Source organism: Aptenodytes forsteri, unplaced genomic scaffold (assembly GCF_000699145.1).
Source record: "Aptenodytes forsteri isolate BGI_AS27 unplaced genomic scaffold, ASM69914v1 Scaffold311, whole genome shotgun sequence".
Lineage (NCBI taxonomy): Eukaryota > Metazoa > Chordata > Aves > Sphenisciformes > Spheniscidae > Aptenodytes > Aptenodytes forsteri.
In genome coordinates, this window is record NW_008795860.1 from 267,032 (window position 1) to 283,002 (window position 15,971).

General features: G+C 41.8%; 1 pseudogene; it reads left to right on the plus strand.

Annotated features, from left to right (window-relative positions):
- The first annotated feature begins 11,009 nt into the window (after positions 1-11,009).
- LOC103902888 overlaps positions 11,010-15,971 on the plus strand; it is a 39,680-nt pseudogene continuing 34,718 nt past the window's right edge.

Genomic DNA, 15,971 nt, shown 5'->3' on the forward strand with positions numbered 1-15,971 from the left:
GGCATGGTGGTTGGGTTGATGGTTGGACTCGATGATCTTAGAGGTCTTTTCCAACCTCAATGATTCTATGACAGGCCAGGTAGTGCTGAGTGGCCACCAGAAGAGCAGAGCCCTGGGGTCAGCCCTGTGACCTGTGCAGCTCTGCAGCTGACTGCTGTCAAGACTACAGGAGAAAGGTGAGACAGGTATGGGCAATAGAGAAAAGCAGTCTTGACCATGTCAGGTCACTTCCCCACTCTGTCTTTACCAGGTAGTGCTGAGTGGCCACCAGAAGAGCAGAGCCCTGGGGTCAGCCCTGTGACCTGTGCAGCTCTGCAGCTGACTGCTGTCAAGACTACAGGAGAAAGGTGAGGCAGGTATGGGCAATAGAGAAAAGCAGTCTTGACCATGTCAGGTCACTTCCCCACTCTGTCTTTACTGCTTACTTTAGGAAACAGCTCGAGCAAAGCACAATGTTGATGTCCCAGATGTAGAAGATATTTTACAAAAAGCAGTGGAGTCCTTAGCACTAGGCAAGATCCTTCTGACACCCTCGTTATCATTACTCAGTACATTAATGACTTAAAATAAGGATAGCCGTTTCATAACGTGCTAGCAGGGTCTACAGTGAAGGATATCACGGGTATATGGGGCATTACTTAAGAGGGGTGTGAGGTTACATAAGGAGTGTGAGGACACAAGGCCCATTGAGGCAGTACCAGAGGGCTGTGCTGGGCTCTAATGCAATATATATATATATATATATAAACAGAGCTGCTGGAGCGAGCTTTCCCCCAAGCTGCTCCTGGGATTTGCTTCAGATCAAGCCACTTGGGACACTCAGAGACCATCCCCAGGGACACTCATATGCCTGCAGCAATGATTATTGGACTGTCCTCGTCCAGGATCACTTCTCAGAACTATCTCATATAACAACACAGACACACACTTAGCTTCTTTAAGAAAAGTGATATACCTTCGCACATGGCTTTTAGATATTCATTAAGGCAATACCAGCTGGTTCTCCCACCTATTTTTGATTCTCCACTAGGTCTGTGGAATATGACTTCCCTTTACAAACACTATTTTTCTCAGTGTGCTATATTTAACAGTGTGTCCTCAAATTCTACTCATTATTGGCTTCTACTCTTTTCCCAGTACAGGCACCAGGTTTACTGGGCCACAGTTCCCTGAAACACTTTTTAAAAATTAGTGTTCTACTAGACAACTTCAGATCTCCAAAAGCAAGGCAGTTTTAGTAAGAGCTCACACACCACAGCCAGTAGTTCAGCTGTTTCATACCCGCACGTTTTTGGAAATCTTGTGTAAATCCCATCTGGTCTTGGCTACTTGTTACTATTCATTTTGTCTATTTGGCAACAGGCAGAATGTACAATTGTCATCATTTTATTAGCTGAACAATTCTGGCATGGAAGTCAAGCCATTTTTTTCCCAACACCATTTTTTTTTCTCTGCCACTACTAGATGACATCCCAAATAAGCAATATAATTTGGTCTTGTACAAAGAGACAGTACAGGTGTTCTACCAGCTCTACGTGGGAGCAAACAATCTGTATTGTTTCCTTTGCTCCTGCCTCTACTTCTGCTTTTGCTGCCAGAATTGCCTGGGAAAAAAGCGGTTTGTTGCCTTCACAATGCCAAGGTACAAAAGATGGCCTGGTAATGAATTGCTTTCTAGTTTGGTTGCCTCAGGAAGGGCAGAAGGAAGTAGGAGACCTGTCGTTTAAGGTGAAACAGCCCCGCAGTCCACAGGGTAATAAATAGTTCTTGTCAGTAACTTGCACAGAATATGGATTGCTGCCAACTTTACAACAACCTAAAGATATGATCATATCACTGCTTTATGCTGGGAAAAGAAGATAGAACAGTAAATTTAGGATAGAGATCACCTTTCCCCTAAAATACACAATATGTATCATTGACCATTTTACAGCGTTCAGTAGTTAGCTGAAAGACATCTTCAATGCCCATGTTCCAGTATTACAACAGAAGCTCTTCTAGACTGGGGGTAGTTGACAGCTGTGCAAAAAGCTTGCAAATATATTTTTAGAAAGGAATCCCTCAAAGATTATCATTAATTCTATTTGGCCTTGATGGAGTGTCAAACTCATGCTCAATGATGCAGAAAATCAGCATGCAGTATCATACACTTTTGACAAATTTAGATTAACTTTCTTTTCCCTTTACATAAATTATCTTTCAACTTTCATTAGAAAAGAGTGTCATTTAAAGTCAGGCTGAGAAGATGAACTTTTAGTACATATTTTCAAAGCTCAACACATTTGTTTCTATTAAATGCAGGAACCCTTGCTGAGTTCAAAAACGTATTTGAAGATACATCTTTCCATGAATATGCATTTATTCTGCCATCACTGATCATTTGAGCCTAAAAATCATTCTGTCTAATCTGAGAAGAGCTGTGGAGGAATTCTCACTCTTCTGCCCATGGAATAGGAGACTGTATGCCAAAAAGCTTTCAATAGACAGGACATTACCAAATGACACCGTGGGGTTACCATGGCATTAAATTGCAGTGAGTCATGTCACAGTTCTTCATCTTGTGGATGGTGTTTCTTTTCCTCCTTTTCTCCAGAACCAGTCCCACACAACTTTGCAAACGCACAATTTAAAGCACAGGGAATGGGCTTTATCCCATAATGAATACTAATAATGTATATGATAGAGTATCTTTGTGGTTTTCAGAGACCTGCATGAACAGTTAAGGATACAGTCCAAGCTTATAGAATTACTAGTGCAGATTAATGATCTTAAAGACCAGGCAACTTTGCATCACTGAAGATGTAATGAAAGAATCCTACATGAAGGCTAAAGCCACAAAAAATTATATCTTCAGAAGCTGTTTAAATTGATGGGGGACAACAAGAAGTTAGTTGTCTCTCTTGCCCTTTCATTCTTCCTGGTGTACTGCAATAACAGCAACACAATAACCTGTTAAGATGCAATGATAAACAGTCTGAAAGGTGGATGGTATGAGGAACAAATATGTATCTGCTTAAAGGCCTAGGAAAAGGGGGTTGGGTATGAAACATGAGAATAGCTACGCTAGTTCAGACCAAAATATCCATCTGTCCCAACAGTGTCAGACAGTTGCAGATATAGCAACTTATCAATCGGTGGTTTGGGGACTTAGTATAGGCAGGCTTACTTCACTGGCCACTTGTACTAGGAAAATTATCTCTTCATGAGCATCCAATGGAAAAGATACTGGGTAACTGTAATAGGATCAAAGCTATTTAGTGCTATGAACAGGTGTGATGTTGTACCCTGTACTAAATGCAAGGAACTGAGGAGTCCTGCCAGAAGCACAGGAACAGAGAAAACAAACACTCTTTATCCACAAAGAGCAAAGAATTTATGAGATAATCAAATGCACAAATTTTGCAGATTGTGCTTTTCATGGTATCTAACCTTTCAGCTACTGAGACAGGCTTACATTTACATTTTATATATTGTTTGACAAAGCCAGAATTATGAGAACTCATGAAGATGTTGTTTGCATGATGATGCCTTGATTGATCCACCCATGTAAATAGCAGAATTTACAGAATTCCATGAATAGCAGAATTTACAGAAACCATGCAGATGAATCAGCTGGTACAACACGTTTAGAAACAGACACAATAAAAGTGTGGCACTTTTCTTGACAGATAAAAGACTCCAACCATACTTATGCTTTTGATAAATTCACATCCACGTATATCATGTGAAAATAAGTAGTATGAACAACAACACATCAGTCAAGATGGACGATAGACTCATCACATCAATATCGTATCTATATCTGCATAGATATATACAGTACTTCTAGAACTTAACTGGTATGTTTACCTGAATTGACTTAAAATGTACTTTGAACAAATCTTCCTGGTACATGATGTTTTCTGAGTCTTTACGTGCAACCCATTTGGTTAATTGTTTTTTTCAACTTAAATAAACTTTGACGGTTCAGTTTATCTAACTAGAAATGGAAATTTTTAGTTGGCCACAAGAGTAGAAGTCTCTTATATTTCATTTGCCCAAAGGAGACATTTTTCCCCCACTCATACAATGGGAAGCAAGGTAGACATCGAGACCCCTGAGTCATTTAGCTCCTCAGTGCCTTACTGGGATGTTCCAGAAAGTCAGCATGCTCAAGGACACACATACAACCTTTCCTTGTCTTTGTATACTCTTGTTCTTTCAATGTAATGGCCCTGCAGTTGCGGGAAAGCAGGCCTATGGGATGGTTATCAACAGGGGACACTCTCCTTTGGGAATAACACTGATGTCCACATATATCCAGGAACTTGAAAGCCCTCTTAAAGGACAACTATATGCTATGGCAAACAAAAAGAAGCAGCAATTGTGGATGTCTGTCTTATCTAGAAGATAATGTTCCTCCTCAGACTGCTCCTGAATTTTTTTATTGCTTCGTAATGTCCTGCATAAGGTGGCTACCCTCAAAACATACATTCCTTCCCACATCCTCTCAGCATCACCAGATTAGAGTTCCTGCAGGACCTGAACAACTCTAACCTTGCGTCACAAGAGATATTGAGAAATGCTGGGAACGCCTGCTTATACTCTGCAAACCAGTCCCATCACACAATCCCTCACAGGAAGAGTCACAAGAACAATGGGGCTGCCAGCCATTTTCTAGGGCCATAACAGAGTGTACTTTGCCACCGCATCTCCTGTACAAAATAATCTAATGGTAAGAGCATTTACCCAAGCTGTGAGAGACCTGAAATCAACTCTTACTGTCGCTTGAGGAATTCAGATCCCAAGCTCTCATTCACACAGCTATATGGCTCTCGGTAAGCTCACAGAGTGTGCATAGGCCCATGTGGGAATAGATTAACATTCTCAACATTCCCTCTGAAGATCTACCTTCCAAGAGAAAAAAAAAAAAAAGAAAAAAAAAGTCTACAGGAGTGCTTGGTACACAGGCAGAAAAGTAGGGGTGACTTCCTAACCTGCTGGTTAGGAAATCCACCTGTTTAGCTCTACATGCTAAAACTTATTCAAAGGCCTCTTAGTATATTTTACAGCAAGCAACTGCTGATTGAATCGCATAAATGGACACCTCCTTGCTGGTGATCCTACAGAGCTGTGGTTATCTCTGGCTCTCTCCTATTTGTTCTAACTCAGAACACTTTGAGTTTTTTCTTCATATCAGAGCAGCTTCAAGAGAAAGGATGGGGAGTTTCATTTCTTGCTTTCCTCATTGTAACTATCTTGTAATTGAGTTATAAAGCTGCAGACTATATTAATAATAATAATAAATGTGAAATGATGCACATGAGAAAAAATTAATCCCATTTTTACACACAGAAATGGTTTCTAAGATAACCATCACTACTCAGAAGAGATCACACAGATACAATAGCTATTCCTCTGAAAACATTAGCTTCTATGCTTGGTAATATTTCAAAAAGGGATATCGATTGTTTTACGTTATTAGGAAAGGAATAGAGCACAAAGAGAAACTATTACATGAGTGTTTAAATATATGATGTACTCACAGCTTGAATACTGCATGCAATTCTAGCTACATGCACCCCAAAAGGAGATGAATGAACTGGGGAAGGCTTAGGGAAGGACAATAGTGAACAAAGCAATGTGATCTCTTCTGAATTAGGAATTATTAAGGAGTATAAAAGCATGGGTGGAAAAAGAGAGTAGATAGGAAATAATGTTTCACTGTAGAGGACAGCAATTAATTTTTCAGATGGATGGCTCAGAACAAATAAAAGTCGTTGCTCTTCATACATGCAACTAACTTACTGACACAGGATGTTGTAAATGCTAAATGCTTACAGGAGTATAAAAATGACTGAATAATTTCATAGAAGAAATCCATTAAGAACTATTTAATCTAAAGGCATAACATCAGGATCAGGGATTCCTTGAACCATTAGCTTTTGCAGGCTGGAAGAGCACTTTGGGTGCTAAATGTGTACACTAAATGTGTACCCTGTTCTTATATTCTTTCCTGTACATCTGTCCTGGCCATGGGCTGGGGACAAACAATGGGTTTGAGGGACAAAATACGGCTGTTCTTATGTTTTTGTCTAAAGGTTTTATGGGTTGAAGTGGCATGGCAGAGGAAGGAATTATATCTAGGTTTCTCACTGAAGGAGAGGAAGATGGGAGGAAGAGAGCCGTTGATTTTAGGAGTTTTCAGTCCCACCTACTTTGGTGTGTAAGACAATTTTGTGCTTTCTCTGATTAATAGCTCACCTACTGAGACAAACAAATAGAGAACAGAAATATGGGATACAATTCATGTGACTAAAAGTAGCCAGCTGACACCATTTTAGACAGCCCTGTATTTGACAACAGTTATTCTCAACTATATCCCATCCCCCAGTCAAAGCTTTGAGAAAATGCTGATCTTCATCCCTACGTGTCAACATTTGTGCGCCCAACATAACACCCCTTAGACATCTACACTTAGAAGACACTGTTACTTCTACTCACCACCACCTTCATAACTAAGAAAAGCTTTAATAAGAAGATGTAGGAAGACAGGACAGACTGCAGTGATCAGGTGCAGGGCTCAGCCAGACAAGTGCACTGACTGGCCCCATTTTACATGCAACTGGCCCCTTATACCCTTTTCTGTTTACCCCCCTTTTTGTTCCTCCCTGCTCCCCCTTCCCCTGCATGTCCCCTCATGGGTTTGTACAGCTCTGTCAGTTCCTGCACCCACCCCAACCCTGTCTGGGATCTCCCCTTGTTCACAATCTTATCAGTCATGAAGTCCAGGATGATCTTCCTGGAAGTGGCGCCTGTAGTTTCTTGATAGCCCATCGATTAGTGTGACTGGCGAGGTTTGTTTCTTCTCATTGTCTCCATGTTTGTTTTGTCAGGTCTGTGTCTCTGTATATATTGTTTCTGGTTCCCCCTTTTAGCTTAGTTTCCCAACTGACAAGGTCCCTGATCTGGTAACCTTGCTGGAATAAACATTTTCACATGCCTTCATCAAGTAGCGTGACTGACCGGGTTTGGTTCCTCCTCCCTTACCATTTGTCAGTCAGGTTTCCGTCCAGGTATGTTCTTGTTTATGGCTTCCTCCCTTTCTTACTGTCCCTTGTGGTGTCAAAAAAGGTCCTTAACCAGGTACTCTTAAAGGAGCAGCCACTCTCCTTCCACATACCCTTATAGAGCAAGTCAAAGTTATTCTGGTTCGACGTTCAGCCTGCTCCATGACACCCTCTGCAGGATAATGGAGTGGCACAGAAGCCAGGCTTCTTCCCGCAGGCTGAGACCTTGAGTATGCCTGCAGGCCTCCAGTATTGTAAACCTACAGGCCAAGACTGCAAGCCTGCCTTGTGGTCCATAAGCTGGCAGTTGTCTTACTCTGTCCCAAGCTTGAGGCTGGTTTCAGGCTTGCCAGCACCCCATACAGTGGTGTAAAGAAATTTAATAAGAGAAAAATTCTGCCTCACTAAGTCTTCCTCCTTCTCTATCAGCATGTGTAGATAGACAGAGAGGATATGATGGGATCCATTAAAATCATAGTCTGTAAAGAAATAATTGTGCACAATTAGAAAAAAACCCATCTTGTTGGTCAAAGCAAGCTCTTGAAGTCAGGAGCCAAGTGTTGCCTTATTTGGCATTATCAGAGCTATCTTTGGGTTCCTCCATCCTCCATCCTGGCACAGAGCAGTGTGAAAAGAACAGGCCAGTGCAGCTGACTCCATACAACCTTAAACCAATCCTGTCTCTGAGTAATTAGCAGAGAGATCAGAGCTTCAACACGTTTACAACTAAAAAGTAAATTATTATTGACCAGAAATAGAGCGCTTGAATGCTGTGTGGGCAGGAGGTTACATATAAAGAGCCACAGCTGAAGGCAACCTTATTCTTTGTTACCTCAGCATCTCACAGTAACTCACATCTGCTTGCTTCATACTCTGACCATGGCATCTCCACAGCTCTGCAAAGAGGTGGAATATGTAGGGGCATTTTCCTCTCATTCCCCACTTCTAATGTTCCAGGTCATGCTTTACATTCAATGTCAAGGATATACAACCCAAACCACTCCAGTGTGGTGGCACAAGCAGAAGCAGAAGAGCCGTGCCATGCCATGCCATTCCTTGGAGGGGCCTTCTACAAACTTTGCTGCCTCCAAGCCATATGAAGGGCACAGGATAACTAACTCTGAAGGCAGTTGAAATTGAAAATATATGTAATATAGCTGATCTTTTCCTAGACATTAGATTTCTTTTCTACAGATCACAGTAATGTGGAGAGGAACACAAGATTTTCTGTGGGATTTGGCTCTAGCTCAAGAGTTGTAAGGCTCTGTGTACAGTTCAACTGTTGGGAGAGACTACACAAGGTGTATAAATGTTTGATAGAGCATATGCTCAAGACAATGGGCTGTTTTTGAGTTAACACTCCCTGTCTTTTCTTTAACCATTCCACACAGATACTGAAAGCAGATTTCCTCCTGGGCTCTCTGAAGGTAAGGGTTTAACAAATAACATGTAGTTTTGCTAATTGATCCAGAGCAATGACTGAAGCTCACCCAGACAATGGCAAGGGCAAGTGGCAAAAGACCATGTTGTAGAAACAGGTTCACTGAAAAGGATATATGCTGTTTTAATCAATATGAGCATATCCACAGTTCTTGGTAGGAAATACTCCATTTATTGGGAAAGAAAAGTGACAGATACTCAAGCTTAGCCAAGAGGACATGAGAGACAGTGACAGTAACGTCTTTTTGTGGTGTAACCTGGGATTCTGGGATTTGCAGATGATTAAAATTCACCCCCTGCCATCTGCACAACTACTGGAAGCCTGAAACTGAGGTTATGTTCAGAGAGGAGGCTCAAAGTACAATTCAAGAAGGGTTTAAGCTTATCCTGCCTTAAGTTAGTTTCCTCTGGGGTAAGGTCTAGAACATTATATACTGACTTTGGCTTATCACACAGGTCCTGAAACCAGAACAAAGTTCAGGACTTGCCTCCTGTCTGATAGACAGATCTGTTTATGCACAGTCACCTTCACAGAGAACTTAATACGCATCATTCCCTTCTAGGTTTTCTGGGGAAAGTTAGTGATTGAGTGACTGGGAGAGCTCACCAGAGCAACAGAAGGAACCCTCCACACATGTGCCTTCCATCCTAATACCAAAAAATGTTCACTGAAATCAGAGCTGAAAGGGATGGAAGTACAGGTTATTCTCCCAGAGAATGCTGCCTTCTCTGTTCATGAATGCATAAAGATCTAAATTTTACACTATTTCCTATTAAAGACTTTCAGTAGTTTAACAGACTGTGCCCCTCAAGAAATGTTCTGATAACCTATTGTCATCTTCTGATGCTCTGCTTAACCTTTTCATGGACACTGTGAAATAATTTCTCTCTTTCTTTCATGTTGCTTCCCTTGAGCCACTTGGAGGCAGGATCACATAGGCAAAAACGCTGGGCTCTATATACATAGAATAATACTTTCAAAGTACGTTGAAGGTTCTGGATTCTGTGCTTTGAAATTCCTGGGTATTAAAGGCTCTTGAGAGATGCAGTCCCTCAAAGTCCTGCAAGGTGTATATCCCATAGCAGAAAGGTTTTGCTGAAAGAGATCAGCACTTCTACAGCAATGTGACTAAAAGCAGCATTACAAATGCCTTCAGACTCCTTTCATCATTTTCTTGCACATAAAATCACTCCATGTTGATTGTTTCAGTACTGTGATAAATGGGAGTATTGGAAGTATAAATCTGAGTTGTTCAGTTCTGTCCTTTTATCTTTTTTAGTACCACAGTACATCAGACAGCCCATGAAGTAGCAGGAGTTTAGAATTTTTTTTTTTTTTTTTTTTTTTTTTTTTTTTTTTTTTTTTTTTTTTTTTTTTTTTTTTTTTTTTTTTTTTTTTTTTTTTTTTTTTTTTTTTTTTTTTTTTTGCTAGCCTGTATATTAGCTTAGCCTGTATATTAGCTTGCCTGGGGAAGAACATTCTGTTTATACTAGTTCCTGCCTACATTATTTCTACCTGTGTTATTTCCAGATGCTCTTGAATTATCCACATCAGTCCTTCTGACTGTAGCAACCAATAGCATCTACTTGTGTTGAAGAATTTTTACTAGATATTGCTAAATATGTAAAACAAAACTGAGCATAAAGCAGTTTTCTGAAATATTTCTACTAGACAAATCCCTAACTGAATGACTGGTACATATTGGTACACATTAATTGTCTTTTAATGATTCATAACCAATATTACTCTATATATGTTAAAGCTAAAAGGTACTTTGTAATTGAAATTCTTTGAAATGTTATATCAAGTACTTATTTACCTAGATAATACTATGCTATTAATTATTACCTTCAATATATATTATATTCCTTTATTAACTAATTTTGCCACAGATCTAGAAAGATGTTTTATATTTGGTTCATATTATAAACAGGTTTGGCTTTAGATAGGTGATGATTGACCCTCACAATTTGTTCCAGTGCTTGGTACAGACAGCAAATAGTTGAACTTCCCCTGCTTGGTATTTAAACATAGAAAACAGGAGGGTGCCAAGAATACCTCCACTTAGAAATGATGTGTGAGAGCCAATTTTCTTCACTTATGGATCTTACTTGTGCCTAAATTTTTAGATGTCTAATAAAACAATCTAAGTGGCTATGTGTACGTGGCTTTGAGAAGTATGTGGCTGTGCAGCTGTGTGAATAGCATGTGAAGATACAGCAGGAGAGACTTTTGAAGACTTCGAGCTTGATACTCCCTCTGCCCTCACTTGGGCACACAGGCATCCCATTTGAGGGGGATGTCTTCAAAGACAATACACCTCTGTCTACAAAAGGAACTTTCTTTATTAGGACTTCTTCAGTGGATACTTAAAATTGAGGCAGAAGTTAAGTGCCTGATGTTGATTAGTCCTCTTCTTCCTTTTAGTCATTGAGCATGACCACTTTCTGGATAAATATAAATTACAAATGCACAGGCTCTCTGAAACCTTTCTGAATTCCTCCAGAGCAACTCCAGCCATGAGTTCAGATGCAGAGATGGCAATCTTTGGAGAAGCTGCTCCCTATTTATGGAAGCCTGAGAAGGAGAGAATTGAAGCCCAGAATCGCCCATTTGACGCTAAGGCAGCCTGTTTTGTAGTGGATGAAAAGCAAATGTATGTGAAAGGTACCATACAGAGTAGAGAAGGTGGCAAAGTCACAGTTAAAAGATATGATGATACAGTAAGTGATACCAACTGTTACTCATACTTGATCATCCAGTTCAGGCAGTTCCCTGGCTTAGATTTCTTCTCCTGTTGTTCCCTTCTGGTTTTGTCAGACTGTGACTGTGAAGGATGATGAAGTCTTTCCCATGAATCCTCCCAAATTTGATAAAATTGAGGACATGGCCATGATGACCCACCTCCACGAACCCGCTGTGCTGTACAACCTCAAAGAGCGTTATGCAGCCTGGATGATCTACGTAAGTACCAGCAGCAGTCTTCCTTTGGGTAGCAGGAGGAACTGCTCTGCCAGGCTAAGTGGAAGCCAACGTGCTGTCTCCTTTTCTCACAGACCTACTCGGGTCTCTTCTGCGTCACTGTCAACCCCTACAAGTGGCTGCCGGTGTACAACCCGGAGGTGGTGTTGGCCTACCGAGGCAAGAAGCGCCAGGAGGCCCCTCCACACATCTTCTCCATCTTCTGACAACGCTATCAGTTCATGCTGACTGGTGAGTCATTTGGCAAGAATGGGAAATCCTGACATACGCGGGGCTGGCTGCTTGGTCAAGGAACACTTGACAGTTCAGGCATCTTAGGTGCTGTTCTACTCAGTGCCTGATGGCAACAGCTCCCATAGTCCTACGGCACAACTCAAGATTAGACTGCCTGTGGCATCTTAATGACCTCTGTGCTGTCAGATAATGAAGGAAAGGCAGTAGCTAGCTATATGGCTTTATGCCCACACTCCTAGTAAGGAATTTAAAGAAACAGTAAGGAAGGAACACAGCAGAGAATCTGATTCTGATTAAACAATATTTAAGCCAAGGTCTATACATACAAGAAAACAAACAGTAAATGGGAAGCCTTATAAAGAACCACCACTTGGAGTTAGATTTTGGGCTGCTCCATCCCTCTGAGCACAAAAAAATCCATATGCAGACTAATGCAGAATTTACCTTATCTGGTTACAAAGTGATAAATACAGTTACAATATAGTTCTTTCCCTTGAAGTCAGCTAGTTATGTCTGAGGAACAGAAGCCCTCCACACCTCATTTGAATGGCTCTCTCTGTGACTTTGTTTTCAGACCGGAACAATCAGTCAATCCTCATCACGTAAGTATATTTTGGTATGTGTGACAAAGCTGACAGAGAAGTAAAAATGTTTCCTGTTTCCTGTAACGATTAATATTTTCATTTCAGCAGTGGAGAATCCGGTGCAGGGAAGACTGTGAATACAAAGCGTGTCATCCAGTACTTTGCAACAATTGCAGTTACTGGTGAGAAGAAGAAAGACCAACAGCCCAGCAAAATGCAGGTATGTCATTGGCTCCCCCTTCTAGTGTTTGCCCAAGACTGTGCCTGCAGAGCAGAAAATATCAATGCGTATTTTTGGGTTGCAGGACTATCAAAAGGCAGAAAGTGTAGCGCAACTGAGGAGACAGTCAGGATGCACAGCCCAAGCACACCTACACTTGTTTACCCGTTACCTGGCCTCCATCCCTCTGAACACTAGTGGAACTCTACTTAAAGAATCATCTTCTTAATGTGGGAAAGGCCCAAGACTCAGTTTCTCTCCAGTTTCCATCTACACAGGGGAAGTCTTCCAGGGAGAGGAAGATAATGTAAGACAGCAGTTTTCTCTGTGCTGACTGTCTGTCTATGTATCTGTCCATTAGTATTCTATGAGATTGGCCACATCCACAGCACCTGAGTGGCTGCAAGTGTAAAGAGAGCAGTCAGTTCCCACTGGCATGTGATTGTGCCATTCCTATTCCTTGTTTCATTCCTACTGACAGGGGAAGTGCAGGAACTCTGAACTCCAGAGTGGTTGTGCTCAAGTTAAGAGTCATTTCAATTGCATCAGGCAGTAGTTTCCACTGGCTTGTTCTCCTGCCTGCGGTCAATGTAACAGCCCTGAGGGGCAGCATAAGAAAAGGGACAGATTTGGGACAGCTGGGACCACTTGCCTGACAGTTAGAAAGTAACCTCAGAAAGGATCCTTCCAGGGAAGAAAGCACATGCTCTGATGCCCCTTTCTGCTGAGCAGCCCAGCTGCTGCAATCTGAGCCCACCGGTGCATTTGCAAGGCGTGGGCTTCATTCCCTAGCACAGAGCAAGCAACAAACATCCTTGCGGCACAAGTGTGTGTCACCACAGTCTGTGAGATGGTATGTGCATCAAAGCGTGTGACACGTGTCAGCGTGTTATTTGAGTACCCAAGGGCACAGCAAACCTAAGGAGATTCCAAGGCTGAATATTCTTTTCTCACTCAGAGGCAGGTGTCTGTGATTGATGGGTTGTTGTGGCCAAGGCAAGTTCATCACAAGCACTCTTTCCATCAGCACCATTTCAGAATCTCCCGGGCTCAGTTTTCACCAGCTGCTCACTATGCCGGGACTGATCTCAGAAAAACTTTGAGACAGCTGAGAGATGTACTGATGGTGTTTGATATAAGGAAAATCACCTAGCTCTCAGATGGACAACAACCTGTTCTGCCCTCTTTTGAGTTTATTCACAGAATACTATATTTTCTTAGTATTCACAATCTCTGTAACAGTAGCATGTGCCTTTTCATAAGAACATTAAATAAAACACTCAGGTTATAGTTCTGTCTAGCCCAGCATCCTATCTCAGATGCAGGCTGAAATCAGATGCCAGGCAAGAGTATATGAATAAGGGAAGCATGTAACAGCATTTCCCCAGAATACCGTCTCAGCCTTCAGCACTTTGTCACCCAGCCTGTAGACAAGACTCCAGAATGAATTTGTGTAAAGAATTGCCATGTTTTCTTCCATGCTGTTATTCATGCTCGATGCTCCCTTGTGAGTTCCCTGGTCACAGCTATGCACTAAAAAGAGGTTTGGTGTTGGTGTAGTCAGCTGCACTGACACACATCTCTTCTCTTAAATGAGGAAGTTCATTTATAAAGCTGAAAGATACATGTGAGAGGGCATTACTCTAGGGATTTGGGATTTTTTTTTTTAAAAAAAAATACAGAGAGCTTCGCATGCTACTGTGTTGCCTTAATTTTACAGGGTCCACCTTCTCGGTGGACTAATAAAAACTAATTTAAACCCACTGTGCCATCTGCAGACAGCGTTGGGAATGGCGCTCCCTCTCCGTTGCAAGGCGTTAAAGGCTGCACTGAACACCACGTACAAAGATGCAGCAACGTGAGCCGTGCCGCTAACCTTCCATCTGCATAAAAACTGATTTGTTTTTCTCATTCTTTGTTTTCCATCTCTGTCTTGGAAATTATCCCTGGCAACACTTTCATGCCCTGACTATGTAGGGATCAATCATGACTTTGCTAGAAGCCGTGAGAAAAGCTTTGCTCTATCATTTCAAAAAAGCACGCGGTGGCTCTGCTTCCTGGACCGTATTGCACAGAAAAGGAGAGACATAATGTCACAGAAGCTTCTTTCCTCCCATATTTTTGCAGTTCACAGGAGTGATACAACACAATATCAAAACTTTACGTGTTGATCATTCCTCCTCCAGTCATGCAGCAAAAAACTCAGTTTCTGTTCTCTGCTTTTTTAAGTTTGGTATTTGAGTCTCAGGCTTTGACCATGTCCCACTCTTCTTTTCGAAGCACACCTGGAGATGTATTTCTGCATTCTGAAAGGCTGCTGGTTGTTTGAATGCAATTGCAAAACTTTACATTCTTCCTTGCTAGGTGCTTCCTACTAAAGGCTGTACCTCTCTGTGTGTCCTGGGCTCGAGTAACCTCCAGAAAAAATCCCAGAATTTTCACATTTTCTTTAGCTGCCATGGCCTTTGTGAATGGGAATGTGGAAGCACCTCTCACACAGATTTCAAACTCCCTGAGCTCCACTGTAGGGACTCTGTATATGGTACGCAATATATGATAGCAGGCACAAGAAGGAAACAAAATACAGATCTGTCTTTCAGCACTCTTCCCTTTGAAACCAACAGTAATATTCATGAGCGATGGCTGATGAGTGCTTAAAAACTCTGCTAAATTTTATGTTAAAATCACGTATGCAGTGTAAAAATGATCTGTTTGTAATATCTCCCTTGCAATATTTGTTATTACCCAGTAGTGAAGTTTGATAAGAAGCTTTTACCTTTTTACCTTTTTCTCCTGTAACTAGGGAACTCTGGAGGATCAGATCATCCAGGCCAACCCACTGCTGGAGGCCTTTGGCAATGCCAAGACTGTGAGGAACGACAACTCCTCACGCTTTGTGAGTTCATTTCAGATTTGTTGGAATGCAGACATCTAATACATGTCTCATTCATTGATCACTATAACCAATGGGTTGATCTGTACTGCTTGATAGGGAAAATTCATCCGGATTCACTTTGGAACAACTGGCAAGCTGGCCTCTGCGGATATCGAAACCTGTAAGTTGGAGCATGTCAGCGCATGCAGAATTTGTGCATTTATGATCTCAAGTTTACCAGGAGACTAACGGCATCTCTCTTTTGGTTAGATCTTCTGGAGAAATCCGGAGTGACTTTCCAGCTGGCCAGTGAAAGGAGCTATCATATTTTTTACCAGATCATGTCCAACAAGAAGCCAGAGCTCATTGGTGAGTGTCAGCGGTGCTGGACTTGGCTCAGCGAGCGCTATCTCTTTCCACTGTGACCTGCCCCGGTGCCACCAAAGGTGCCCTGTACACCTGCAGATCGCCTCCTTATCTCCACCAACCCCTACGACTTCCCCTACGTGAGCCAAGGAGAAGTCACTGTTGCCAGTATCGACGACAGCGAGGAGCTGCTGGCGACGGATGTGAGTGCAGCGGAGCC